General features: G+C 34.5%; 1 protein-coding gene and 1 long non-coding RNA gene across 4 annotated transcripts in view; both read left to right on the top strand.

Annotated features, from left to right (window-relative positions):
• The window catches only part of LOC128207480 (uncharacterized), a 106,702-nt gene that overhangs the window by 29,148 nt on the left and 49,744 nt on the right, over nucleotides 1-27,810 (top strand). The gene's annotated exons all lie outside the window — the stretch shown is intronic.
• On the top strand, nucleotides 22,057-23,189 carry LOC128207481 (uncharacterized). The gene is made up of 2 exons (XR_008256715.1): nucleotides 22,057-22,174; nucleotides 22,935-23,189. It is a non-coding gene; the product is annotated as an uncharacterized LOC128207481 (long non-coding RNA).

The raw sequence follows: 27,810 nt of genomic DNA, 5'->3' as shown, positions 1-27,810 counted from the left end.
AAGTAAACATTTAATGGTTTTATAATTAAATAATAAAAAAAGTATTTATAACACACTTACCATCAAGTTGCTAAACTATCAAGTGATGCCTAAATATAACATATGCATTTCTCAGAATGTGGAATTGTTAGTTTATGACATTTGATTGAAATCTGATAAAACAGGGTGCACAGGGGACATTGCTTTAAACCATGCAGATGCTTCAAATCTCTGTATGTGAGAGACTGAAAACTGTTTTTGCATCTGTTGTAACTTTCTTTTCTGGGAAATACAGCAGAATATGATTTTATTGAAGAAATTATAGAAATCTGACAACTAACAACCGAAAAGGTGCACAGGGGACATTTTGGGGTAATAAGTCATGCATCTGAGTTACGGACAAAATAATGTATGAAATAATAAAACTATGTTATTTATATAAAGCTGGCAGGTTAAAGTTATTAAAATAACATAGTAATTTAATATAAATAGTGCTTAAATGGAATGGTAGTGTTCTCAATGTGAATTGAATATTCTATCTTCTTTTTTAAATGAATGGGGGTCCGTCATATGACATTAAAATTTGGTTAAGATAATACATATTTTTTTATTTGAAGTATGTTTTTTAAAATGAGAAAGGGTTAAGTTACATAAAAAACAATAAAAAAATACTATATCATTCAGTTTCAAAAAATAAAACACATTTGAATAAAGGTCTTCATGTAAAATGTCACACTTTTTTGGGTGCACAGGGGAAAAATTTAGCAACATATTCTTACATAACTTTTTTGCTGATTGAGCCATTCATTTGAAACTCAACAATTTTCTTAACTAGATTGGTTGACCCATAATGTGCCTGCTAACACTTTCTAAAAGTGAAAGGAATAAAAGTTAGGAGAGATAAAAGAAAAAGCCTCATTATTTTGAAAACCACCCATATGTACTCATTTTTTTTTTTTTTTTATCATTGTTTTTTTTGCTCTTAAATAATTTTTGTTTTTCGTTTCAGAGACTCACCGCCATGTCACAAATACTTCAGAACCTAGAATGAAAGTTACCGAAAGAGCAATAGACTTTCCAATCTCTACAAAATTCATCTTAACTGTTTTTCAAGGTGATATTTGAGGCTACCAAAGACTTTTCAAGGACAGAATTCACAAAACAGTTTATGCCACCATCTCATATCAAAGGATTGTGCTTGAGTTGAACAGCCTTCAAACAGAAACTGTTTCAAAACCTTCAATGGATTCATTCTGATTCAGTTTACCCTTGCTGTGATCTGAGCAACTATTTACATCAATTCAACATTGTAAATTGTTTAAACTTGAAAATTCTGTCTTCGTGCAACTCACATGAATCTATTTACTGTGGACTTTGATGTTGACTCTATACAGGAAGAAGAGACCATCTTTATACATGCTGGCATATCTTTTAAAAAGGAAACAAATATTATAACCAACATACTACACTGTTATGTCATCCAAGGACTCAGCTACTGACTCAATTTATAAATACTTCAAAGGAAAAATGTCTCTGTCAATGTTATTACTGCTGTGCATAATAAGACATTTTTTATTATGCCCCCTTCGAAGAAGAGGGGTATATTGCTTTGCACATGTCGGTCGGTCGGTACCGTGATCTTGAAAGCAAACTCGACAATTCCTGGACCAATGGTCATCAAACTTGACATAAAGGTTGGGCCTGACCAGTAGATGACCCCTCTTAACTTCGGTCGGTACCGTCTGTAGACCAAAGCTTGTCCGAGTGATAACTCAACAATTCCTGGACGTATGGTCATCAAACTTGACATGAAGGTTGGGCCTGACCAGTAGATGATTTTAGGGCTCATCAGGTCAAAGGTCAAGATCACAGTGACCTTGAATAACTCAACAATGCCTAGACCTTTCGTCATCAAACTTGATATGGAAGTTGGGCCTCACCAGTAGATGACCCCTATTGGTTTTGGGGATCATCGAGCCAAAGATCAAGGTCACAGTGACCTTGAATGGTAACGGGTTGTCCAAGTGATAAATCAACAATGCCTGCCCCCTTGGCCCTCAAACTTGACTCGGAGGTTGGGCCTTACCAGTAGATGACCCCTATTGATTTTAGGGGTCAAAGGTCAAGGTCAAAGTGATCTTGAAAGCAAATTCGACAATTCCTGGACCAATCATGCCATTCAGTCTGAATGGTCATCAAACTTGACATAAAGGTTGGGCCTGACCAGTAGATGACCCCTCTTGACTTTGAGGGTCATCAAGCCAAGGTCAAGGTCACAATAACCTTTAATGCAAAAAAGATAACAAATCCTCTCTCAGGGATATCTCAACCATGCCTGAACCTATGATCATCAAACTTGACATGGAAGTTGGTACTGACAAGGAGATGACGCTTATTGATTTTAGGAGTCATTGGGTCAAAGGTCAAGTTCACAGTGACCTTGAATGCGAAAATGTTTCGAGTGATAACTTGACAATGCCTGTACCCATGGCCCTCAAATCTGACTTGGAGTTGTGTCTGGCCTGTACATGAGTCCCTTTCATTTTAGGGGTCATCGGGTCAAACGTCAAGGTCACAGTGACATTGATTGAAAAAAGCTTGTCTGTGTGATAACATGTCAATGCCTGAACCCAAGTCCCTCAAACTTGACATTTAGATTTTTGTAGACCAGCTGATGACTCATATGGATTTTGAGGTCAAAGGTCATGGTCATAACACACTCTATCCTCACACTTTGAATGGTCATAATCTTAAAACTGCCTCAACGGCATCCAATGTCAGTGACTAATCAGCTGTCATTTCGGTCCATGCTTATTTCATTCAATTGTTCATATAATCCTGACAACATGGCGCTCAGGTGGGGGCATAATGTTTGACAAACATCTCTTCTTGATACTTGGCTCATTTCTTACATGTAGCTGTAACATTTTGGGCAACTTCTCAATTATTTTGTTCAAGACATTTTTCATCCAGCTCATCTAAGCCTAAGTTAGTGTTCATGTTAACTTTTATGACTGCCTGTTTATTGTACTTTTTATAAATTATTGTTAATGACTTTTTCTCAAGACCCATTTGGCTAAGTATGTCTCCTCCTGAAATAGACAATTAATTCTTTTAGCTCCACTTGTCTGTCTGTCCGTCTGTAACAAATTGTGTCTGCTCCATGTCTCTTTAACCTTTTGAAGGATTTGATATAACTTCCCACAAATGTACACCATATTGAGAGGAAGGGTTTATTATTATAACTGTTGAGCAGTTTCTGAACTTGACTGTATTATATCTTGCATTTACCTCAAGCTTAAGTGAACAATATAACATTGACCAATACAAGGAACTAAACCTTCTAGGTCACCATTTTGGAATAAAGTAATTCTTAAAGCTCATATTTCCATAAGAATCTGCTCATATACAGTTTAAATAGCTTATACAAGTATATCATTTCAACATAACATCAGATCCTCCACTGTTTTATGTTTGCAACATTTTTGCTTTAAACTTTGATTTACATATCATGACTTATATGAACAAATACCAAACAGCAACTCACAGATCTATACTCATTTGGGCAGAATTTTGTAAATCCAAGCATTATCATTTGATATTCAATGCTTTTTGGCAAATTGGGGCATTTTCTGTCACATTAAAATCAATATTAAAAATAAATCTCCAACTTCAATATTCTCATATTTTTGTGCCCATTCTTTGCCAATTATTTGTTTGTCTATTGGTATACATGTATTTTATTCATACTGTTTTTCAAAATAACGAATTAATAAAATGTTTGAAATATTTTATTTGTTCATAACTTATTTAATATAACAAAAAGATGACTGCATTTTGTTTTATTTCACATCATGATCACTCATAGAGCGAGACTTGAAGAAGTATTGTGATATAGCCACAGGTGTTTGTCTGACTTTCTCCTACCCAAGAGGGCATGTGTTTGAATCCCAAGTTGGAAAACACAGTTCAAAGGTCAGTTGATGTATCCTGATTGCAGGCAAAGAGAAACACTCTTTGATGGGCACCTGTAAAATAGAAGATACATAACCTTACTATTATCCATAAAACGTGAAAGTTGTTAGTAAAATAAAAAAAGAAATGGTCTAACATTTTTTTCAAATACAATTCTTGAGAATATTTCTTGTAAAAGTACACATTTATTTTAAGAGATAAAAAAACACTTCAGTAAAAATTTGTATTGTAAAAGCCATTTCTCAAATTCAAATGAAATGCCTGCCTTGACAGTGATATTTTGTATTAAGATTACATATATTGGTAAAAAATCGGTAGTTTGCAAGAAGCAGTAGCAAGTATTTTCTTATTTCATACTATGTTATAATGGCAATTGCATCTGTTTTTGAAAGACTGGGTCTAATAACACTAAAAAATATAATAATAATGTTACTCCTCGATTACTGTTTGCATAGTTTTTGCAATAGTTGGTTTAATCATACGCTGGGATATACAGTCATACCCAATGCTTTTCAGTGCTGCAACACTGCATCTCAGATGACTGAGCTTTTCTTTCAAAAGATTGCAATCAACAACAAACAAAGAGGATACTGTAATTGACAATAGGTATACCTATTTGTAATGACAAATGTCATTTGTATACTGGTTAGTATATAGAATTGTATATTAAAACATATTTGAGTGTGTAAACTTACATACCTTAAGGAAACAGTTCAAATAATATTCGCTAACTAAACTCTTTCTTAAATTTGTACTTCCAGGGTTTTCAATCGAATAGAACAAAGAATTAACGAACGTAATAGTACATTTACCTTTTGGGATGTGATTATTTAACATGTTAACGCCATAACAATTATTATACACAATACAAGCGATAAGAAATGAATATAGTTGGTATCGAAATGTGTCATAACCTGAAAACACTGCAATGTGACACAGGAAACAGCTGTTTAAACGGGTCAAACCATGCCGTAGCAACCGTAGTCGACAAAAGGTTACCACCCACTATATTTATTAAAATAAATAGTAAATGTCTATTTTGATCATTTGAAAAGCGAAGCAGATCAAATCACTATTTGTGATTTTTTTTAGTATACTCACATCTACGGTTTGTTTACATTTTTGTCCGATCCTTCCCCATTTTGAAGAGTAATTACGTACGAAAGCGTTTATAAAACGGTCGCAGAAATCTTCGTATGCAACTTCATCAAAGTGATCGCTTGCTTAACATGCATTCATAAAAAATAGTCATGCATGACGAAAGTTGGCTCTTGAAATAACCAAACTGTCAATAGTTGATAACAACGACACGATTTTGAAAGAAGGCAGCTCTCCCTGTATATTTTTCTGCACATACACCAGAGGCACCGTCCCTCAGCACTTTCAGTGCTTTGATTGTTAAAAAAAAGGTGTGTTGTTTTAATGGTTAAAATCAGATTATAAGAAAACCATCCAAACTTTTCATCTATTTCCCTATTTAGTAAACCAACACCTGTACGTTACTTTGTTTATCAGATGACCTTATATGATCAAAGCGCTGCTTGGGGACTGGGTAAGAGTGTGACCTCATTGCATTGGTCATGTATTCAATGCAGCTGCAGTGACCCTCCACATTTATGATACTTTTTGTGCGCAAAATTACAAGCATCTGTGTACTCAGTATTGTTGTTCTATATCGCACAGAATTTGCAACAAAGTGGGAGTTTAGCACAAAGTTAAAAAAAATAGTAAAATACGAACTGCCAAGTACTACCAAGCAGTAAACATAGCTTTTAAATGTCAGTGGTCCGTTAGGCAATGCACGGCTTTGAAAACTAAAGCTATCCAAATTGGGATTTGAACCATGCATGTTAAATGGACACGGGCATGTTTTTTTTTTAAATGCACTTTTCTTTGAATGACAAAATAAAGTGTGGCAAATCATTAGGTACTAACGGCTGGAACCATTCAACTTATGTTGATATATGATCAAATGTTGACTTTGAAGTCCACAGTTTTGAATAACGTTAGAAACGCTTTTCAACAAAATGCGTAAAGGTTAAGTTATCAGATTATTTTTTTTAATTCTAAAGATTTTTTTTTCTTTAATTTTGTTATCAATGAGTAAAAAAGTTATTATAGAAGTGTTTAGATGCATTGCCAGAGGAAACAATTGCTGCAAAAACATGAGCGAGTCCCTTAAAATTGTCGAGAAATTCCATATGAATCATAACAGCTTGTGTGTACTTACTTATAATAAGATAGTATACATTATCAGTCAAACATATGTCACCGTGTGACTTTCTCTTTCAAATTTTGTTAGAAGTATTATTTATCTTTTTTTTGGTTACATTTTATTTTTTCTATAATATTTACTTTCATAATTTCCTTCAAAGACTTTAGTCTGTCATTCTAATTGCAGTTGAGTGTTTTGACATTTCTGATAAGATTTTTACTGCTTCTTCTTCTTAATTATTATCAGTTTAATAATCTCAGATTATAATCAAAAACCTTACTCTTTGAGACTTTGACACTTCTCATTTATCTTGGATTTAATCTAATTGTAAATTTTGAAATTTTGACAATAGTTATTTTTGAGTGACACTTCCTCAAATCTTCATTATCTTTTTATCACTTAATTCTCATTGGTAACTTCTACTCTTTAAGTTAGTATATATAGTCTGTACATTTTTTCATTTAGAGAGAGAGACTGAGAGAGATATAGAAAGAAAATTAACTAGGAACTTTGTACTTCTTCTTTTACTAAGGAAATATCTTTGAACTACTTTTATTGTGATTATATATAATTAATTACTTCCATAACTTGATATATCACATGGACTATTGGATGTTTCTTGTTGAATAAGTCTTCGGATTTATTTTGTATTAAGTATTAAACTTAAATGTGGAATTAATAAAGAACCAACTTTTAACATCTTAATTGGACTTGAGTTGTTAATCAAAGTCAAAGATTAAACATGATCTGAACTTAAACGGCGACTTGCAGTTGTGCCAGCTAATTCCCCAAATTAATGGCCAACTGCCCGTGCCCCTACTATACCGGAGTGTATATACTGGCCTGTTTCCCAACGCTGCACGACTTAACCAGGGTGCCCGGTCCCACATGATAAGATGTGATTTTCCCAATTATATGTTAATATGGCAAATATTCTATTACATACTCTTCCTTTTTTAAGGGAGTGAACTGAACATTCATTTTATACATGCAATATAGTAGAATAGAATATGAATTAACAGAATTTCAATAGTAGTGTTAATTATGATGTATCATAAACAGGGACTTTTTGTTCTGACTATTATGTCCTGGAATTTGCAAACTGTTATAACCCTCAAGAAGTCAGTTTGTTAAAGTACACTGTACAGCGTAACCGCATATTAACACTCCTTGAACTCTTTGTTCTGTTTTGTGGCAATAAAACATTTATTATGAATTTTTTGAGCCAATCTGTGTTCCAATAATTTTAGTGTTTATTTTGGGTAGTTATTTTTTTTTTTCATTTATAGGTTGCTTAATTACAGTTAAAACCAGGAGAGGGAGACTGAACCAGTTATTGACCAGTGGCATAAGCTATTTTTAAAGAATCATCAGAAGATGTGAACTATAAATACTGGTCATCATTTCTCTAGTAACTACACAAATATAACCACTCAGCTACATGTACTCGCTGATAAGCCCTAATATGATACCTTTAACATGTGAGGAAACTTAATGAGATAATATATTCCTATTAATTAACTGCATTCTTTTTTCCATGGTTTTCAATACTTAATATAAATCTTAACGATATTATCATATATCTATACCCCTCCCCTTCAAACAATATTTGCGGGGGTTTATTGGAGTCACCCTGTGGTTGGTCAGTTGGTGGTTGGTCCGTTGCATTTTTCCTTGTCCAGATGATAACTTGAAAACTACAGTATGGAATTTAATTAAACTTTATATGTTTATGGACAATAACGAGAGGAAGTGCAGCGAACAAGAACCATTACTCACTCACTACTGGATCAAATTTAATTAAACATCATACAATGGTAAACCACAATGAGAGGAAGTGCAGTGTATAAGAACCATAACTCTATTTCAGCTAATCACAGAGTTATTGCCCTATGTTACTTTTTCTTGTCCGGAGCATAACTTGAAAACTACTAAATTGAATATAATTGAATTTCATGGACATATAACTACTCTTCAATAAAACTTTTGGCACTCTGCATAACTTGATAACCTACATTAAGTGATTGCTAAGTAAGCTTGTGCACTGCACCACAATTAATCAAAGCACTGAAAGTGCTGAGGGACGGTACTGCTTAAAGCCGGCACGGGGAGAGACACAACTGGTTGTATGAATGTCACATGTGTTGCAAGAGGAGATTGAATCGGACCGTACAACACTCCTAGTCTGTGTTTTTTTTGTAGAAGAAAGTTTCTTATGTGGGAATTCAGGACCCGAGCTATGGTTTAAAAAGGGCAGGGTGATAGGTCACACAGTGATCTTTTGATGGGCATTGAATGAGCCCTAATGGGGCATTTGCAAGGGTCAATGTTAAAAGATATTGTGCATGTGTTGTAAATACTCTCTATACCAATACAAATGGAAAGGGAAGCTTTTATCATAAATATCACAATTATATATCTGTATTATTTTAAACTTTTTTTTGAATTGACATTTTGATTATCAAATGTTAAAAAATTGGGTAACAACTAATAGGCTATGACAACAACTATTTTGGCTTTGGTAAGAAGAAAACCATAAAACATGAACACTAAAGGCAGCATACGGATATAAATTTTATTGAGAGGTTGTAAATGTTTTTAATGAATTTCAAAGGAAGATGTAATACAAAATGGATTTAAACAATTAAATGTTGAATATGATTTATAAATAAAAGATTATAGCTATTGTAGGTTCTTCATTAGCTGTAGCAGTTAAAAATGCTGTCAGTGGTGTATGCATATGATGTTGTTATCATAGCTGGTTAAATTTACGTATCAACAGTCAACCACACCTGTTATAGACCAATGCCTTAACACCAGCAGTTCAAATTTAGAAAAGAACAAGGTGTATGAAAACGGAACGTTCTCTTTTGTGCGTTTTTATAGCTGGTCTATGATTAAAAGTTTTAGTCCAGTACAGTATCTGTTTGTGATGTGGCAATTCGTAAGAGGCTCTAACGCTATTATAGCTATTTAGGTTAAATAATTTGGAATATATTGCTTTCGCGGATTAACAATGACAATGCATTTGTCTTTAAAACCGTTTTTAACCAGCAATTCTTCTTTATTACAATTTAAATTTAACAGTTTGGTAATCAACAAATGGATATATCATCAAGGACCTATAAACCTATATGGTTTATAGGTCTGTGATATCATGTAATGATCGACGACAACATAGCATATTGCCATGTGAACATATGGACTGATGTTAACACTTAATCAGGATAGCTGCAAGCACATAAATACACGTGATATGCAAGCGTCTGCTAATTAACAGATGGGCTATAGAATGTTCAGTGTAGCGGAAAAAGCAGCTGGTCGCATTGGTCTGATGATAACTAGGACACTTTAACTGGGGGTATGTTTGAATGTGTGAATGACACAAGAATGTTTGTGTATTACAATTTCTACAATTTTTACTGACTTAGTCGTTATATTTACATCCGTACTTGATTTTCTGAACAATAAAAATTGAGTTCATTTTGCATGAACCGGTCGACCTTTCGTGACCTTTGTAGGCGGAGTTTAGCAACAAAGCAACGCTCTGATTGGGCGTAGTGATATTACTACGATCTACTTTATTGCTAAATATAGCATGGCACATGTTCTGTTAGATGCCGGCTTGTTTACTTATACATATTTTACAGAAACTACCTAATGATTAAAATAAATCTTTGATTATTATTTATTTCTGCAAATTACTTATTATGCGGTGGATAAAAAGGACGCCGAGCTAAAACACCAAGGTCGACAAGTGCTCTTAACATTTACATTCGCTCTTCACGTTTTGTTCCCCTTTGTTGTAATTAAAGGCTTATTCTCAATCACTATTAGGTCGAAAAAAATAACAAATAAGAAGGGAAAATGTAAATATAAGTATTGATCCTTATTTTTTGTGCGTTCATGCAGTATGAACGCTCGGCCTCGATTTTGCATATTTTGCAAAAACAGCTAGCGCGGTTTATGCATATGCAAAATCGCGGCCGAACGTTCATACTGCATGAACGCACAAAAAATAAGAATCAATCCTTAATTGGACCGAAATTAATCAAAGCACTGAAAGTGCTGATGGACGGTGACATTGTTCGGTCTGCAGAACTAAGTCCTTCCTCTTATAAACACAGAAAATCATCGGAACCTAATCTTGAATAAAGAAGCATAATTTGAACACTTTTAAGTGAGGACAATTAGACAATGCTTCAAACCAAATATCTGAGCTTGATATTTATTTTCCAAACATAATTATTCATCTTAATGCTGTAGCTTTGAAAAGTTGATGAAAATGTCACCTGGCAATATCATCGTTAATGTTTGTTTGCAGAACTACTTCATAGTCAAAATTTCATTCCAGTTGCATAACAAATACGCCAAAAGGACACAATCAAGATAACTGAAGCATAACATTAACAGATGTTTTTTAAAACAGTATACATGGTCCAAAGTTCAATGTTGTACTCAAAATTACGTAGAACCTTAGCTGAAGCAACTGTGCACAAGATGATCAATTTGCAAGAAAAACAATTGTCGAAAACTGACATAAACTTGGTATTAATGTGTAGAATGCATTGAATCTTACTAACTGAAGTACCACATAGTTTACAATTTATTTTAGCTAAGCAGTGATTTTGTATTTTTCCATTAAAAATATTACTGAGTATGTCTACGAAGGTATATAGCTTAAATATACCACCGGTTTGGAGTAAGCCTTTGTAGCACAGTGGATACAACACTGGACTGCTATTTTTTTACATTTTGGTCCTTTCTCTATAATTATGATTCAAAGCATAACACATTCTATTAAATAATTGTCCTGAGTTGCGTTACAGGAAAAAAAAATTGGTGCCAATCTGGTGTACAGTCCCTTTAAAGTAACACGAGAACAACAATGATGAATTGTTTTCCAAACATAGCAACATTTTATTGCAGAGGCCACAAAAATAAAAAAGTAAGTGAAAATGTCACAATCATGGTTAGCCAAACACAACATTTATAATTATTCTTAAAGCAGTACATTTTATGAAAGAGGGTCAAAAGGTCACAGTAAAGAAGATCTGAGGACAACATTGATAATTGTTTTGCAAAACTTACTGAACTTTCGTTGCAGTACCTTAGAATAGAAAAGATGGTCAAACGGTAATTATAAAGGTTATCCAAGTACAATAATATTGATATTTGTTTTAAAAGTTATACACATGGTCTAAATTTCTTTGCTGTTGCTTCAAAAATAGAATGCATGTCAAAAATCATATTCTATGTCATCAAAGCACAACATTGCTTTTTGTTTTGAAAACTGTACTAAAAACTTTCATTGAAGTAGCTTAAAAATAGGAAAGTATGTCGAAAGGACAACGTTATCAAAGCACAATTTTGATTTTTGATTTCGAATCAATGGTCTTAATTTCATGGCTGAAGCTTCAAATTTTAATGTGTGTCAAAAGGCCATAATCTAGGTCATCAAAAGACAACATTAAATATTGTTTTCAAAACTGTCTAAAATGCTATAGCTCTAAAAAATAATTAGGTCAAAAAGGTCCCAGTCAGGGTCATCCGAGAACGACATATATAAATATATGTTTGTTTTCAAAACAGTACAAATGTCAAGTTTTCCTTGATTAAGCTTTAAAAAACATATTCAACAACTTCAGGAAATGTGTAAATAACTTAGCCTTTGTCGATCATACTAACATATTTCCTTGACAAGTTGTATAATACAGTCTATTATATGATGACGAGTCTTAGTATCTTTTTATCAAAATATTCTTTAAGTAAAAACAGCAAAAACAACTTACCTGTTTTACTTCTTTAGTAAACAAGAGCTGTCACAGAGACTGCGTGCTCGACTATTACGCCGCTGTTCAGTGTAAGGATTAAAAAGTTTTGTCGAAACATGGATCACTGTAAAATTAGATTAAATTTCAATGCAATACATTATGTATTTGTTGAGATATTAACATGAATGTGGTTACATGGAAAATTTTAAGTCCAATGCTTGAAACTTTAACCAGTATTTCTAAGTTGCATAATAAAGGGGCAAAAATGATAAAATATAAAAGATAGAGTTATCTTTCCTGATTATTTAAGAAGGTTGAATAGTTGGGACCCTGTGTATAAAGTTTCAATGCAATACATGATGTATTTGAATTTATATGTCAAATAATAAAGCAAAACCTTAACCAGAATTTTTAAGTCGAATAATAAAGCAGTGTTCGACACTAACGGGGTCCCGGGATCCCGAGGACACCAATTTTTCAGGAGGGACACCTGAACTTCGAAGTCTGGTATTCCGTTGGAACACTTAAATTTTTGAAAGGGTCATTATTTGCATTAAATGCAAACTAGAGTTATCTTACTTGGTTAATTAGGAAGGTTGGATGGTTGAGTACCATTGTATAAAATCTTAATACAATACATCAAGTAGTTGCTGAGATATCAACCTATGTGTGCTTACATGCAAAACCTTAACCAGAATTTCAAAGTCAAATAATAAAGGCCCATTTTTTGCATTAAATTCAAATAAGTGTTATCTAACTTCATTAATTTAGTAGGTTAGATAGTTGGGAATACATATCTAAAGTTTCAATGCAATACATGATGTATTTGCTGAGATAATGACAATGATAATTAAAGGTGCTTACATGCAAAACCTTAACCAAGGTGTGACGTCGACGCTTGGGTGAGTAGTATAGCTCTCCATATTCTTCGAATAGTCGAGCTAAAAACAGGATACATGTACCATTAAAGCGATGCTATTCTCTGCACTACAAGCATGCATTGCAAAAATTTGTATTAGTAAAATTTCAAACCAAAAAATCATGCGATCATTCTCACACTGTTTGTAAGAAGAATACATATAAAGGTGATATCAAGTACAGCAGAAAGGAATAAAAACAAAAAACTAAACTTTTTTTAATTGTGACATCATAATGGTCACCGGTAAGATGAAGTCATAGATTACTATGTGTTCATGACGTCATTTCCTATTTAAACCAATATAGTACCCCATTCAGTACCCAACGTGATTGAAAGTTTTTATCAGGAGATAAGATAAATATCACATTTTCCTCTTAAGAATTGATTGGAAATTTAATTTGACATTTTTTCATCACAATGAATACAAAATGACAAATTGTCATTTGAAAAAAACATTCTTGTCTATGAATTTGTTTAAAAACATGTGGAAGGATACTATAAGTTCCATGGTCAGTAGGTAGCCCGCTATATGGGATATTCAATGTAAAGGAAACCATATTGCGGTGGAGTGAAGCTCGAACCTAAATATGGATTCTTGCCCCCCATATTTCCAATACTATGTCACCTACTAACCCTGTAATGTAAGTATAACGTTGACAACCTCTTACCCTGTTTAAATGTTTTATTTATTCATTGAAATATTCATCAAATCCGAATAAAGATGCCATTTTGGTGTAATTTAAATTTGGAAAATGGAAAAATGTGGTGTCACCACGTGACCTGTCCTTGACCAACAGCGGTGTTTCATAAATATTGGAGTTGTTATATTTTTTTGACCAATTGAAATAGACCAATGTTATATTGATATACCCAATGTGTATTTAGGAGAGAACAAATGTGTGATGGCTGTATTTAACTGGATATAAAGTATACAAGTAAATAAAAAAAACACGAAAAAAAAAATCTTTATGAATAAACATTATTCAGAATGGGTGGAGTGATCGATGATAATGAGCCCTTCTTAATCATTAAGCTAGTTACTTTAGGTCATTCAATTGACTTAGAAAACAACCTCATTGTCTAATTCATTGTCGACGTAAAATCTTATGCAGGGATTGTGCATTAGGTGAGTGACAGTAGGCTGAGGAAAAACCAAACTTGAAGAATGAAATTGTTAATGATTAAGGATAGCACTTCATTTATGCCTATCTGAAATTTCATTTGCTTAATTGTAGGTTTATTCTATTTTTGTTGTTAAAGCTGCACTCACAAAGATTGAAAGTATTGACAACTTCTTTATTTTTTGTCTTCGAACGAGCCATTTTTTTGCGAAAATCCATGGAAACCAGTAATATAAGACTGCTGACAAAAAATCAGATCATAGATTCTTATACTTAAGTTCAAAAATTGATGTTTTATGCATTTTTTCTTTAACCGTTAGTATCAGTTTAAGCCATTAAGCATCGATTTTTGAACATATATATGAAAATCTAAGATCTGATATTTTGTCAGATATCTTATTATTGGTTTGCACATATATATTTACGCAATAATTTGCTCTTTTCAAAACAAAAAATAAAAGAAGCTGTTAAAATAGTCAATCTGTGGGAGTGCAGCTTTAAGGGCTCATTATTTCTTAGTCTAAACAAGTTGATGTTCAAATTAAGAGTCTTATCCATAAACATCTATTAAAACAAGTTTTTAAAAAAGAGGGTGTTTTGAAAATATCAAAATTGAATTAAGGAAAAGAATTTCATATTTATCAGGTTTGAACTGACATTTCCAAATGCTTTACCCTTTGGAACAAGCCATGTGGTAACTAAGAAATATGTCAAGTCCAAGACATACGCATTAGCACAAAATAAACCAAGCACAATTTTGATCACAATTCACACACTGTGCAAGCATGTCAAAACATGGCCATGTTAAAATTGCAAAATTTCCTTCTGATTGAAAAAAAATCACAGGCTGTCAGACTAAATAACTGACACTCCTTTTCTATAAAAGTTCATGCTGTCTTCGGAAATAAATTGAAATAACGAATAAGGGTAATGTAACATTCTGCCAAAGGGGGAAGTGCATTCATATTATGTGGATGTCCTGGATTAAATATGCAAATTAACATACCAGGTCTCTGTTTGGAGGAAGAATACATGTATATGTATATACAAGGGTTATGCATGATTTTCTCTGAAGGGATCTGTTGGCCTTGAACATTTCAGTAATATGGCTTGTTTTTATTGATCTTTTTTAGACATACATGTTTGATGCTTGATAGGCATACCAATGAGAATGATTTGCCCAAAATTGCAACAGAACAATTTCAGGGGCGTAGCCAGCGTTACACACTTACGCACATGCGTAACATCAATTTGAAAAACGAAAAAATGGCCAAACATGGCATCAAAGTCGAGGGTTATGTTTTGACATCATAATAAAACCTTAAAGGGAAGCTCAGCTATAGAAAGCATTGTTCCTCTGTGCTAGATATCTAACACAGCTTTAAAAATCACTTAATTTTTTTTCCGTGGGGAGCAGCCCCCCCTTAACCTCCTACGGTTACAGGAATTCCCCATCCCATAGCCTCTCACATTTAGTACAGCCTGGCTACGCCCTTGAATTTAATTAATTGCCAAAAAATGTCAAAATCCTGTCTACATTCTAGTATTTTGATTTTTTTTTTTTCATTGAGTAAGACCCTTTTGAGCTATTTAAACACTGTAAATATCCGTAAAGCTATATGCATGTATACAATATTGATATCCCCAGCATGCACAATTAAGTTATGCATTATCTTTTACCATTGTTAATTTTAACATACAAGAAAATACTGTAATTTACACTTACCTGAAAAAAGTGTAGTAAATGATAGAGAATAATAAGTGGCAGATTTCAAATCAAGGCATTTAAGGCTCACCAGGGGCTTAGCACCATCCAGATAATACAGACAGGCTAGCTCCGTGTCCTAATGCCAGGATCATTTATAGTAACTTTATCTTGTTGAAAAGTTTAATACTTGACTAGTCCAAATAAACAGCAACTTCAGGGTCTTGGACAAGTTTTGTTTTGGCGAGTCTTCATGTCCACATCCAACTTTTTCTCCTAGCCAAGAATGACATTTCAAGCACTAAGTTTATTTAGTTCAAATAATTGTACATTGAATGATTTTTTACCATTTTTGATATGGCACATCACATAGTGAACACATCTATAATTTTCGACTTGATGCATATTGAGCTTCAAGATGACACGCATCAGCCAGATAGGTCCAAAATGGCAATGCTATGTTGACAGAAGCTGATCGGAATTTAAGTGTTTAATGAAACACTTGTGTAATTATACACACTTGTGTGATTAAACAATGATATTGGCTCAAGATAAATTATGTGAAACTTTCATGTACCTGTTTTGCAATGCAATCTTTAATATTGAAGTGTTGTTACAGTTGAAGAAAATATTTTACTATGGTATGAATCAGATCAACATTGCATAAAGGCAACCAAATTATGCACTGGTCAGTCAATTGTAACCACGCCCCCCCCCCCCCCCCCCCCCCAGATCTTGGGAATAGCAGGGACTTGGACTTTCAGTACAGCCAAAACCGGCTAAATTCCATACCATGCGGAGACGAACAGTTGGTAAAATCCCCACCAAAGTCCCTGCACCCCGGGGACTCTAGGCAAGGCCAATTACCCGCTGTATTTTAAACAGACAAAACCACCGCATTTACCCGGCAATGTGGGGCCACCTGAAAAGCATAAACACGACCCATTTCACCGGCTATTCCCCGTATATCCCCGGACCTGGGGTGGCCGTGGTTACAATTGACTGGTGCATTAATATCACAATTTTAAAGGAAACCTGAAATACCCTACTGAACTATGCAGAAAGATGACAACTGTGACGCAGATGCAAATTGTTTCGAGTTATTTATATAATCATTATTTTTCACATCAATATTTGCAACAATTATTAACATCTACTAATGCTAGTAATGGCACGAAGCAAAACGACGTCATTGTTTTTTGGATTTTCACTTAGTTTGTATTTCCGTGTTTTACTGCAACTTACTTTTAGTGGTGGGTGACCTTTCACCAGATGTATTTCAGTCATTAATTGTATTGCGTTAAATTCAGCCAATTTGACCACAAGGTGATGATGTTATTCAATTAATTATTTTTAATTCTCCTTTTTAGCACTAACAATCCATTGTAAAACTCGAGTGTGATGCCTTAAATCCGATTTGACATCGGAAATTCCACGGACATGTGTTGATTCATCCGCCATCTTGGATAAACCGGGTCATTTTGGGTCATGCCATTAACACATCATATTTTGATGATTCTACTAAAAGAGTCTACTGTATGATATATATTTTAAAATATTTCGATAGTTCAAAGTATTGAATTAATTATGTTTAGCAACAATGTACTTCAGTATTCAGTTAAAAACATTTACGGATTTAATTTTATCGATACAGTAAAATGGCCGAGGAGTTCCGAATGAAAATTTGTAGTAATGTAGTGGAACCATTTCCATGTAGTAGTCAATATTGGCGAAATGATTTATCAATATAAATATTTGATTTCAGTACCAATTGTCAATAAATTATACATGACCCTCTTCTCTTACTATTCGCCCAGACATTTTAGAAAAAAACTATGTAACAACCACTTTAAATCAGCTGTGTATTCAAAACAATGATGAGAACTATTTACTGAGCGCACTGGCGTTCTTTGGCTTGTAGTTTGCTCGGCTGATGTGCCTACTTAGGACGAGCCCTGAGGGGCACCGTCCAAAAATGAAGTGAGAACATTTCGGACCGATTTTTTTACACTTTTTGAACCTGAAATTGGTCTGGTTTGGTCAAAATCGGTCCAGACAGGCAAATTGCCGGTTTTTAGAAGCCCTGGTCCAGTACTTTATTTCATAATCTGAATAGGTCTGAAATTAACATTTGAAATAAAGAACGTCTTTATTTCTCCATAATTATCAATATTATACCAGGGTTTATTAGATCAATTGGGGATGAACCAAAAGTGATACTTTAGAGGCACTAGAAACACCAGATGGTACCAAAATCAGCAAATTAAATTTTTCCTCAAAGCAAGTCTGAAATTATCAATCAGGGCTAGTATGAGGTCAAAAATGCAATATTTCAATGAAAAAATAAATATTTCTATCCCTGGCTCAGCTGTGTGTATACACTAAAGAATAGCATGTGAGGGTCCTGTGATTTTTCCAGGAACACACTCAGAAGCTATTTTTTAAAATAACTGTGATTTACTCGGTCCAAAAACTCAGTTAAAATGTACACTAAGATATAAATTCCATTAAAGTTTTCGACAGTTTTTTTTTCATCTTACAATGGTATCATCTGGTGTCTAGTCCTTTGAAATGCATTTCAACCATGCCTGAATGACAGAAATGCAAGGTAAAGCTTTGGGAAACAATGGTGCAATATAAAGGCTATATCAAAATGAATCTAAATGATACACATGAAAACGCTTTAACATTGTAGCAGAAAAAACATGCAATGAGTGAAAATGGTTACAATATGTCAAAAATCTATGTGTATCACACAAAGCAATGCATACAAGCACTAACATGTATGTTGAACTAATTTATAAGTATATTTACTAGGATTGGTACAGCAAGTTCCATAGGATTTGAAAAGTGATAATTTTTAGTTTTTAGAAGTAAAAAAATAAATATTTAAGTAAATTATCATTTACTTATAGGTTAAGCAGTGCATTTGGTTGGGGGAAAATCCCATATGTTTATTATTATTTATTTTTAAAGGCTGTAAACTGCAAAAAGATTTGTCCAAAAATAATTTCATAGCCGTTGACAGTATACTTTAAACAACTTACGCGTCCGTAAGGAATTTTAGTGTTTTGAACTTTTTTTCGAACTATCGTTGTGAAGGCGAAACGGTCAAGCCGTCACCAAGACAGCTGGGCAACGGAGTTCAAGTGCGTCACCGTCAGCAAAAAGGGAACTGACTACGCCCGATGCAAAGCATGTAACACAGACGTTTCCATCGGCAGCGGTGGTAGAAACGACCTGACACGCCACCTCACCAGCAAGATGCACCTTGCAAAGGCCGAAGCAATTTCATCGAGGCCAAGCTTCCAGAACGCTTTCTTCAAACCGGCATCCCACGATCCCGTGACCAGGGCCGAAGTCTGCTTCGCGACATTCATTGCCGAGCACAACCTGTCATTCTTCATTGCAGACCACTTCACAGACTTGGTGAAAGTCATGTTTCCTTACAGCGAAATCGCCAAGAAGTTCCGCTGCCGACGGACCAAAGTGACAAACATAGTAATGAAGGCGCTTGCTCCCGTTGCCGACACGAAAGTCACCCGCCTGTGCCGGAACAACAAATTTAGTATCATGATGGACGAGAGCAATGACCAGAGTGATAGTAAATGTGTTGCCATACTAGTTAGAGTGTACGACAGTGCTGTGCTGAAAGTGATGACATATTTCTTGTCCATGCCAGTGTGTAACATCGGCACTGGAGCGAACCTGGGTTTTTTTTTGTATGTGTCTTCAAGAGGTGTTCACTGAGAGAGACATTCCCTGGCAGAACATGATTTGTTATAGCAGCGACAACGCCCCCGTCATGATCAGTGCCAACAACTCTGTGCTGTCCCGCATCCGCGAACAGTAACCTAACGTCGTGGACCTTGGATGTGTGTGCCACTTAATGAGCACATGTACACATTATGCAGTGAAGAAGCTTGCCATGCCCATCGAGGAAGTTCTTCAAGACACGTACACCCACTTCCAGCACAGCTCTAAGCGACGACAGATTCTACAAGAGTTCCGGGAATTCACGGACACGGCTACGTACAAGTTGTTTCGGCACTGCAGCACCCGGTGGCTCTCCCTCTAGACTTCGATCGCTATCTTCAACAATGGCCAGCGCTTGAAGCTTACTTCAAGAGTCACAACGAATTAGAAAGGCGTGGTAGCCGCGTAGCACAGGTTGCAGAAAACGTTCAGGTCTTTCTCCTGATGTGACGGACACGTTTCTATTAAATTATTAAAATTATATGCATCTCCAAACGGAAAGAAGCTCATCGACTGGAAAATCTTCTTGATCGTCTGGAAAATATTGTGTGTCATAAATTGCAAACGTTTTAAATGTGATGAAAAAATAAATATTTTGTAACGCATGTTCTCAAAAGCGCGGGAAAACAGGTGCCCGTATAGTTGTTTATTTCTTGTTTTGATGAAACCGAAAGTAGACTGCATATCCTCCTGCTTAGCACTTCATTAAAAGCCTGGAAAAATATCTGGTGGTTTTATTTTTTCAAGAAAATGCAGAAAAAAACAAACCATGTCAAGTAAAAAATACGTCTTGGCAGTCAAAATAGGTACATTTTCCCAACGTAAAAAATGACTAAAATAGCCCCATATATGCTCTAGAATGCACCAGACGTTCCACATTTAAAAAAAATCGGGGGGGGGGGGGGGGCATGACCCCAGACCCCCCTAGTGTGCGTTGACATTACGACGAGTGTCCCGGAATCGACCCAAGAAATTATCACATGTATGCCGTTGAGAAATGTTTGGAATATGTTTCCGAAAGTTGGCAAAACAATAGGGCATTAGGTTATTGTTATTTTAACTAATTATCAATTTGGACGACATTTCTAGGCAGCCATGGAGAAAAGCCTGTTCTTATGCGATGGTAATGTGTACGTACTATGTGCGTCCGTGAGTGCGTGCGTCCGTGCGTCTGTAAACAATTTCTTGTTAACGCGATACAGTCTTCAGTTTTGATTGTATCTTGATGAAACTTGTACAGTATTTAGATATCAATTAGAGCTTGGTTCCTTTCGAAAACCAGCCATATCCGCCTATGCATGCCTAGATTATGGGCCTTGAAAGTTTTAAATTAAAGAAATGCTATTTTTAGTTAACTTATTTTGGTCTGCATGAGTGAATTTTATTTTTAGCCCAGTTTACATGTACATGTCTAGGACTAAGGGAGAGAATTTACTTTTTGTACTGCAGTTGATTTTGTGAATTACTCTGCCTTGTTCTTGTTGAAAGCCCAAAGGCCATTTTTTAGCTCTAAGTGTCTGTAGTTTGCACATTCATCTTAACAAAATTGGTTGTGAATGTTTGTTCAAGTTACGGTATGCACCTGGGGTCATTACTGGCCACGCCCAGGGTTCACAGGTTTGGTAAACTTAAATTGGGAAAGGTTTGAAAATCTTTTTGTGTGTTTTTGCATCCATCTCAGCACAATTGCTTGTAAATGTTTGTTCAAATTGATCAATGTTGTCCTCGGATGTCCTTGACTTTGACCTTTTGACCAACTTTTTTTTTAAATTTTAAAACTACAGAAATTTTTACCATGAGTACAGTTTTGAAAGCATTTTTTTTGTCAGATGACTTTTACTTGGCACATGTTTAACAGTGATCAGACTTCAAACTTAGAAAGAAATGTTAATGAAAAATATATAGACAATTGAAAGCAGAAATATCAACAGGCTTATTGCTGAGTTGTTATAGGAAATAAGACATTGACTGCCTGATATATAATGAAGTGTGCTAACCAAGTGATATGAAAATGAGCATAAGCAACAGTGGTAGAAATAAATAAAAACAAATTCATCTAGATTATCTGTTATTCACTGTTGACACTGGTATGGCAACAGAAATGAAAGTATGTGAACATCAATACAGAGTGGAAAATCTCATCTTAATCAAACCACTGAAAGTGCTGAGGGACGGTGCCTCTGGTGTATGTGCAGAAAAATATACAGGGAGAGCTGCCTGCTTTCAAAATCGTGGTTGTTATCAACTATTGACAGTTTGGTTATTTCAAGAGCCAACTTTCGTCATGCATAACTATTTTTTATGAATGCATGTTAAGCAAGCGATCACTTCGTACGAAGTTGCGTACGATGATTTCTGCGACTGTTTTATTAACGCTTTCGTACGTAATTACTCTTCAAAAGGGGGAAGAATCGGACTAAAAATGTAAACAAACCGTAGATGTGAGTATACTAAAAAAAATTCGCAAAAAGTGATTTAATCTGCTTCGCTTTTCGAATAATCAAAATAGATATTTACTATTTATTTTAATAAATATAGTGGGTGGTAACCTTTTGTCGACTATGGTTGCTACGGCGAGGTTTGACCCGTTTAAACAGCTGTTTCTGTGTCACATTGCAATGTTTTCAGGTTATGACACATTTCGATACCAACTATATTCATTTCTTATCGCCTGTACTGTGTATAATAATTGTTATGGCGTTAACATGTTAAATAATCACACCCCAAAAGGTAAATGTACTATTACGTTCGTTAATTCTTTGTTCTATTCGATTGAAAACCCCGGAAGTACAAAATTAAGAAAGAGTTTAGTTAGCGAATATTATTTGAACTGTATCTTAAGGTATGTAAGTTTACACACTCAAATATGTTTTAATATACAATTCTATATACTAACCAGTATACAAATGACATTTGTCATTACAAATAGGTATACCTATTGTCAATTACAGTATCCTCTTTGTTTGTTGTTGATTGCAATCTTTTGAAAGAAAAGCTCAGTCATCTGAGATGCAGTGTTGCATCACTGAAAAGCATTGGGTATGACTGTATATCTCAGCGTATGATTAAACCAACTATTGCAAAAACTATGCAAACAGTAATCGGGGAGTAGGATAATTATAAGATTTTTTATTGTTATAAGACCCAGTCTTTCAAAAACAGATGCAATTGCCATTAAAACATAGTATGAAATAAGAAAATACTTGCTACTGCTTCTTGCAAACTACCGATTTTTTACCAATATATGTAATCATAATACAAAATATCACTGTCAAGGCAGGCATTTCATTTGAATTTGAGAAATGGCTTTTACAAAACAAATTTGTACTGTAGTGTTTTTTTTATCTCTTAAGATAAATGTGTACTTTTACAAGAAATATTATCAAGAATTGTATTTGAAAAAAATGGTAGACCATTTCTTTTTTATTTTACTAACAACTTTCACATTTTATGGATAATAGTAAAGATTTATGTATCTTCTATTTTACAGGTGCCCATCATAGAGTGTTTCTCTTTGCCTGCAATCAGGATACATCAACTGACCTTTGAACTGTGTTTTCCAACTTGGGATTCAAACACATGCCCTCTTGGGTAGGAGAAAGTCAGACAAACACCTGTGGCTATATCACTATACTTCTTCAAGTCTCGCTCTATGAGTGATCATGATGTGAAATAAAACAAAATGCAGTCATCTTTTTGTCATATTAAATAAGTTATGAACAAATAAAATATTTCAAACATTTTATTCATTCGTTATTTTGACAAACAGTATGAATAAACATACATGTATACCAATAGACAAACAAATAATTGGCAAAAAAATGGGCACAAAAATATGAGAATATTGAAGTTGGAGATTTATTGTTAATATTGTTTTTAATGTGACAGAAAATGCCCCAATTTGCCAAAAGCATTGAATATCAAATGATAATGCTTGGATTTACAAAATTCTGCCCAAATGAGCATAGATCTGTGAGTTGCTGTTTGGTATTTGTTCATATAAGTCATGATATATAAATCAAAGTTTAAAGCAAAAATGTTGCAAACATAAAACAGTGGAGGATCTGATGTTATGTTGAAATGATATACTTGTATAAGCTATTTAAACTGTATATGAGCAGATTCTTATGGAAATATGAGCTTTAAGTATTACTTTATTCCAAAATGGTGACCTAGAAGGTTTAGTTCCTTGTATTGGTCAATGTTATATTGTTCACTTAACAGCTTGAGGTAAATGCAAGATATAATACAGTCAAGTTCAGAAACTGCTCAACAGTTATAATAATAAACCCTTCCTCTCAATATGGTGTACATTTGTGGGAAGTTATATCAAATCCTTCAAAAGGTTAAAGAGACATGGAGCAGACACAATTTGTTACAGACGATGAACACTAACTTAGGCTTAGATGAGCTGGATGAAAATGTCTTAAACAAAATAATTGAGAAGTTGCCCAAAATGTTACAGCTACATGTAAGAAATGAGCCAAGTATCAACAGGAGATGTTTGTCAAACATTATTCCCCCACCTGAGCGCCATGTTGTCAGGATTATATGAACAATTTAATGAAATAAGCATGGACCGAAATGACAGCTGATTAGTCACTGACATTGGATGCCGTTGAGGCAGTTTTAAGATTATGACCATTCAAAGTGTGAGAATAGAGTGTGTTATGACCATGACCTTTGACTCTATGACCTCAAAAGCTGGTCTACAAAAATCTAAATGTCAAGTTTGAGGGACATGGATTCAGGCATTGACAAGTTATCACACAGACAAGCTTTTTTCAATCAATGTCACTGTGACCTTGACGTTTGACCCGATGACCCCCAAAATGAAAAGGGGTCATCTACAGGTCAGACACAACTCCAAGTCAGGTTTGAGGGCCATGGGTACAGGCATTGTCAAGTTATCACTCGAAACATTTTCGCATTCAAGGTCACTGTGAACCTGACCTTTGACCCAATGACTCATAAAATCAATAAGCGTCATCTCCTTGTCAGGTTCAACTTCCATGTCAAGTTTGATGATCATAGGTTCAGGCATTGTTGAGATATCACTGGGAGAAGATTTGTTATCTTTTTTTGCATTAAAGGTTATTGTGACCTTGACCTTGGCTCGATGACCCTCAAAGTTAAGAGGGGTCATCTACTGGTCAGGCCCAACCTTTATGTCAAGTTTGATGACCATTGGTCCAGGAATTGTTGAGTTTGCTTTCAAGATCACGGTACTGACCGACCGACCGACATGTGCAAAGCAATATACCCCTCTTCTTCGAAGGGGGCATAATAAAAAATGTCTTATTATGCACAACAGTAATTACATTGACAGAGACATTTTTTCCTTGAGTCATTAGCTGAGTCCTTGGATGACATAACAGTGCAGTATGTTGGTTATAAAATTTGTTTCCTTTTTAAATGATATGCCAGGATGTATAAAGATGGTCTCTTCTTCCTGTATAGAGTCAACATCAAAGTCCACAGTAAATAGATTCATGTGAGTTGCAAGAAGACAGAATTTTCAAGTTTAAACAATTTACAATGTTGAACTGGTGTAAATAGTTGCTCAGATCACAGCAAGAGTAAACTGAATCAGAATGAATCCATTGAAGCCGTTGAAACAGTTTCTGTTTGAAGGCTGTTCAACTCAAGCACAATCCTTTGATATGAGATGGTGGCATAAACTGTTTTGTGAATTCTGTTCTTGAAAAGTCTTTGGTAGTCTCAAGTATCACCTTGAAGAACAGTTAAGATGAATTTTGTAGAGATTGGAAAGTCTATTGCTCTTTCGGTAACTTTCATTCTAGGTTCTGAAGTATTTGTGACATGGCGCTGAATCTCTGAAACAAAAAACAAAAATGATTTAAGAGCAAATATAACAATGATAAAAAAAAAAATTGAGTACATATACAAGATATTTTAAATTTACACCTTTTAACAGTCACAGAATATTTCACAGAGCCACTTGTAAAATACGTATAATAAAGCATCTGTTGTTTTCTCAGTTATATATAGGGCACAACTCAAAATCTCTTAAAGCCGGATTTATAGACCTAATAATTAGGACCTATACATCATATACAAATATAATACAATAACATTAGTGTATTGTCTCTGACATGACGGACGGCTATAATGATACCTTGAATTTGGTTCTTTGACAACAGACTTATCTGCTAGAAATCATTAAAAACCCTTTTTATTTCTTTTGTTTTCTTTAAGGATAGCACTCTTACAGATTAACAGTTTTGATAATATTTTATCTTTTGTCCAGGAATGAGCCAATTTTGTGTAAACATCTGAAAACCAGCGATACAAGAATGCTGACAAAAGATTTTATCGCAGTTTTTCATATTTCTGTCGCAAATTAATGTTTTTGAAAAATGCATAAAACATCAATTTTTGAAACTAAATATGAAAACTTGCAATGTGATTTTTTCAGCAGTCTTATATCACTTGTTGCTATGCATTTTCACATGCAATGTTACATATATACAGTATCCAGTGATGTGGATCATTCCATATATATGCTGCACATCCTTAATATTATAATTATAGAATGTGCATCAAACTATATGCATGATAAGCTTAAAAGTTTGTATTAAAATGAGATTTGGTAAAAAAATGCTACAAACTGACTGTAAATACATACATAATGCACGATTTCCACTTGATTTGCTCTTGTGGTGTATTAACTTTTATCTTGATTATAAATAACACAAGTAAACCGGAAATATGGAAATTTAGTTACCCAGTCAGAAACCTGCAGTTCTGTGAAACAATCCGTCCCGCCTAGTTACCAGCATCTTGGATCCATGTCAAGATCTGAAATAAGAAATGAATAATATATTTATTTATAAACAGGCTGTTTTCTTTCTGAAGCTTAAAATATGGTTGACATTTTTCTTAAAATGCAAGGTGATTTCTATTTTAATAAAGCCATTGCTTGAGCTCAAGTATTCATCAGTCTTGGGGTTCAAGATCTGAACCTGTCCCACTTTTGCACCCAGGTTTACGTACTAATATTATACGGTTCATGAGTGTGTCCCAGTACTAACCCACACAGGTCAGATTGTTTGCAAATTAAGTTATCAGGAACAGTTTGTAGAGCTGGTTGAACAATTCAACTGCAAGCTTTAAGTTATTTTAAGTTCTAAGGGCCTTTGAGCCAAGTTGATAGAGCACAAACTTGCAAACAGGGAGTCCCCAGTCCCATTACTAGCTGCACTGTTTTCAGAACCGCAAGAAAATTGAAAAAAAATGTAGTTTGGGACAAACAAGTCTCCCAACTGTGACCAATATTATGCTTACCTTCTGGCTGCTCTGGATATTTTAAAAATACTTTTTGACTAGCTACAATAATAAGCAATCAACCATTCTTTTTTTTATTATTTTGACGTTTCTTATGTATCCCTGTAACGCTACAACTCTCTACCATTTAACACTGAGCGAAAGAATAAATACACAGCGAAAGAATAAATAGTTATATTATGCATCGATGTTGAATAATAATGACAAAGTTGTTCAATATATACCCGACAGTGATCTAAACTGGGTTTAATTTGTCATTAGAGTCGTTATTTTCACATAAATATATTCTTGGTCACGAATACCGTTATACATGTACACAACCTGTCAGATTTGTCCCAGATTTACAGATATCGGGACACTTGATAAAAAAAATTGAAACATGTACTGGTTGGAGAGCAGTAGCTGGCAGTTTTTGCATGTTTTTGAAGATTTTCTCGGTAGATCGAAATGTAACGGAAATAATACTTACATTTTATTAAACTAGGGGTCAAGGTCTACTAACTTTACAATATTAAAATTTGTGTTGTCACGAAGCGCGTGCCTAATTGGGGCCACAAAGGGGGAAATCAATTAGTGCCAATTTACAGATTATGAGAAGCAGTACCTGGCAATTTTATTTCAGTACCGCTCCTTGACTATAAAACCGATATTTATCGGCTTATTAAGTATAATTTCCCCATCGGGCGCCTCTGTTGAACAGGGAAGTAATACTGGTAACCAAGCGCTGGAGTAGTCTCGATTTAACAACGCGTCTAAAACCACACCATGGATACATAAAATTTTGAATATATCTCAATATTGTTTGAAAGCGATTGACGGGCAATATGAAAATATCATTTCAACAGGCTTTTTTAAAAATACATTTTGCTGTGATTCATCGATGAATAATCGTTCATAACCAACACTTGACTGTCGGTAAATGCTAGTGCTATAATTAGATATGCAAATTTATTCAATTGCGCATGCGCAGTAACATTCACATGATCATCCCCCACGAGAAAGTTGGCAAACTTTTTGACATTTCCAATACTTTTTGTAAATAAAATGTTTAAACATAC

Source organism: Mya arenaria, chromosome 11 (genome assembly GCF_026914265.1).
Source record: "Mya arenaria isolate MELC-2E11 chromosome 11, ASM2691426v1".
Classification (NCBI taxonomy): domain Eukaryota; kingdom Metazoa; phylum Mollusca; class Bivalvia; order Myida; family Myidae; genus Mya; species Mya arenaria.
Note: the sequence above shows the minus strand (reverse complement) of the source record. Positions and strands in the feature narration are given on the sequence as shown.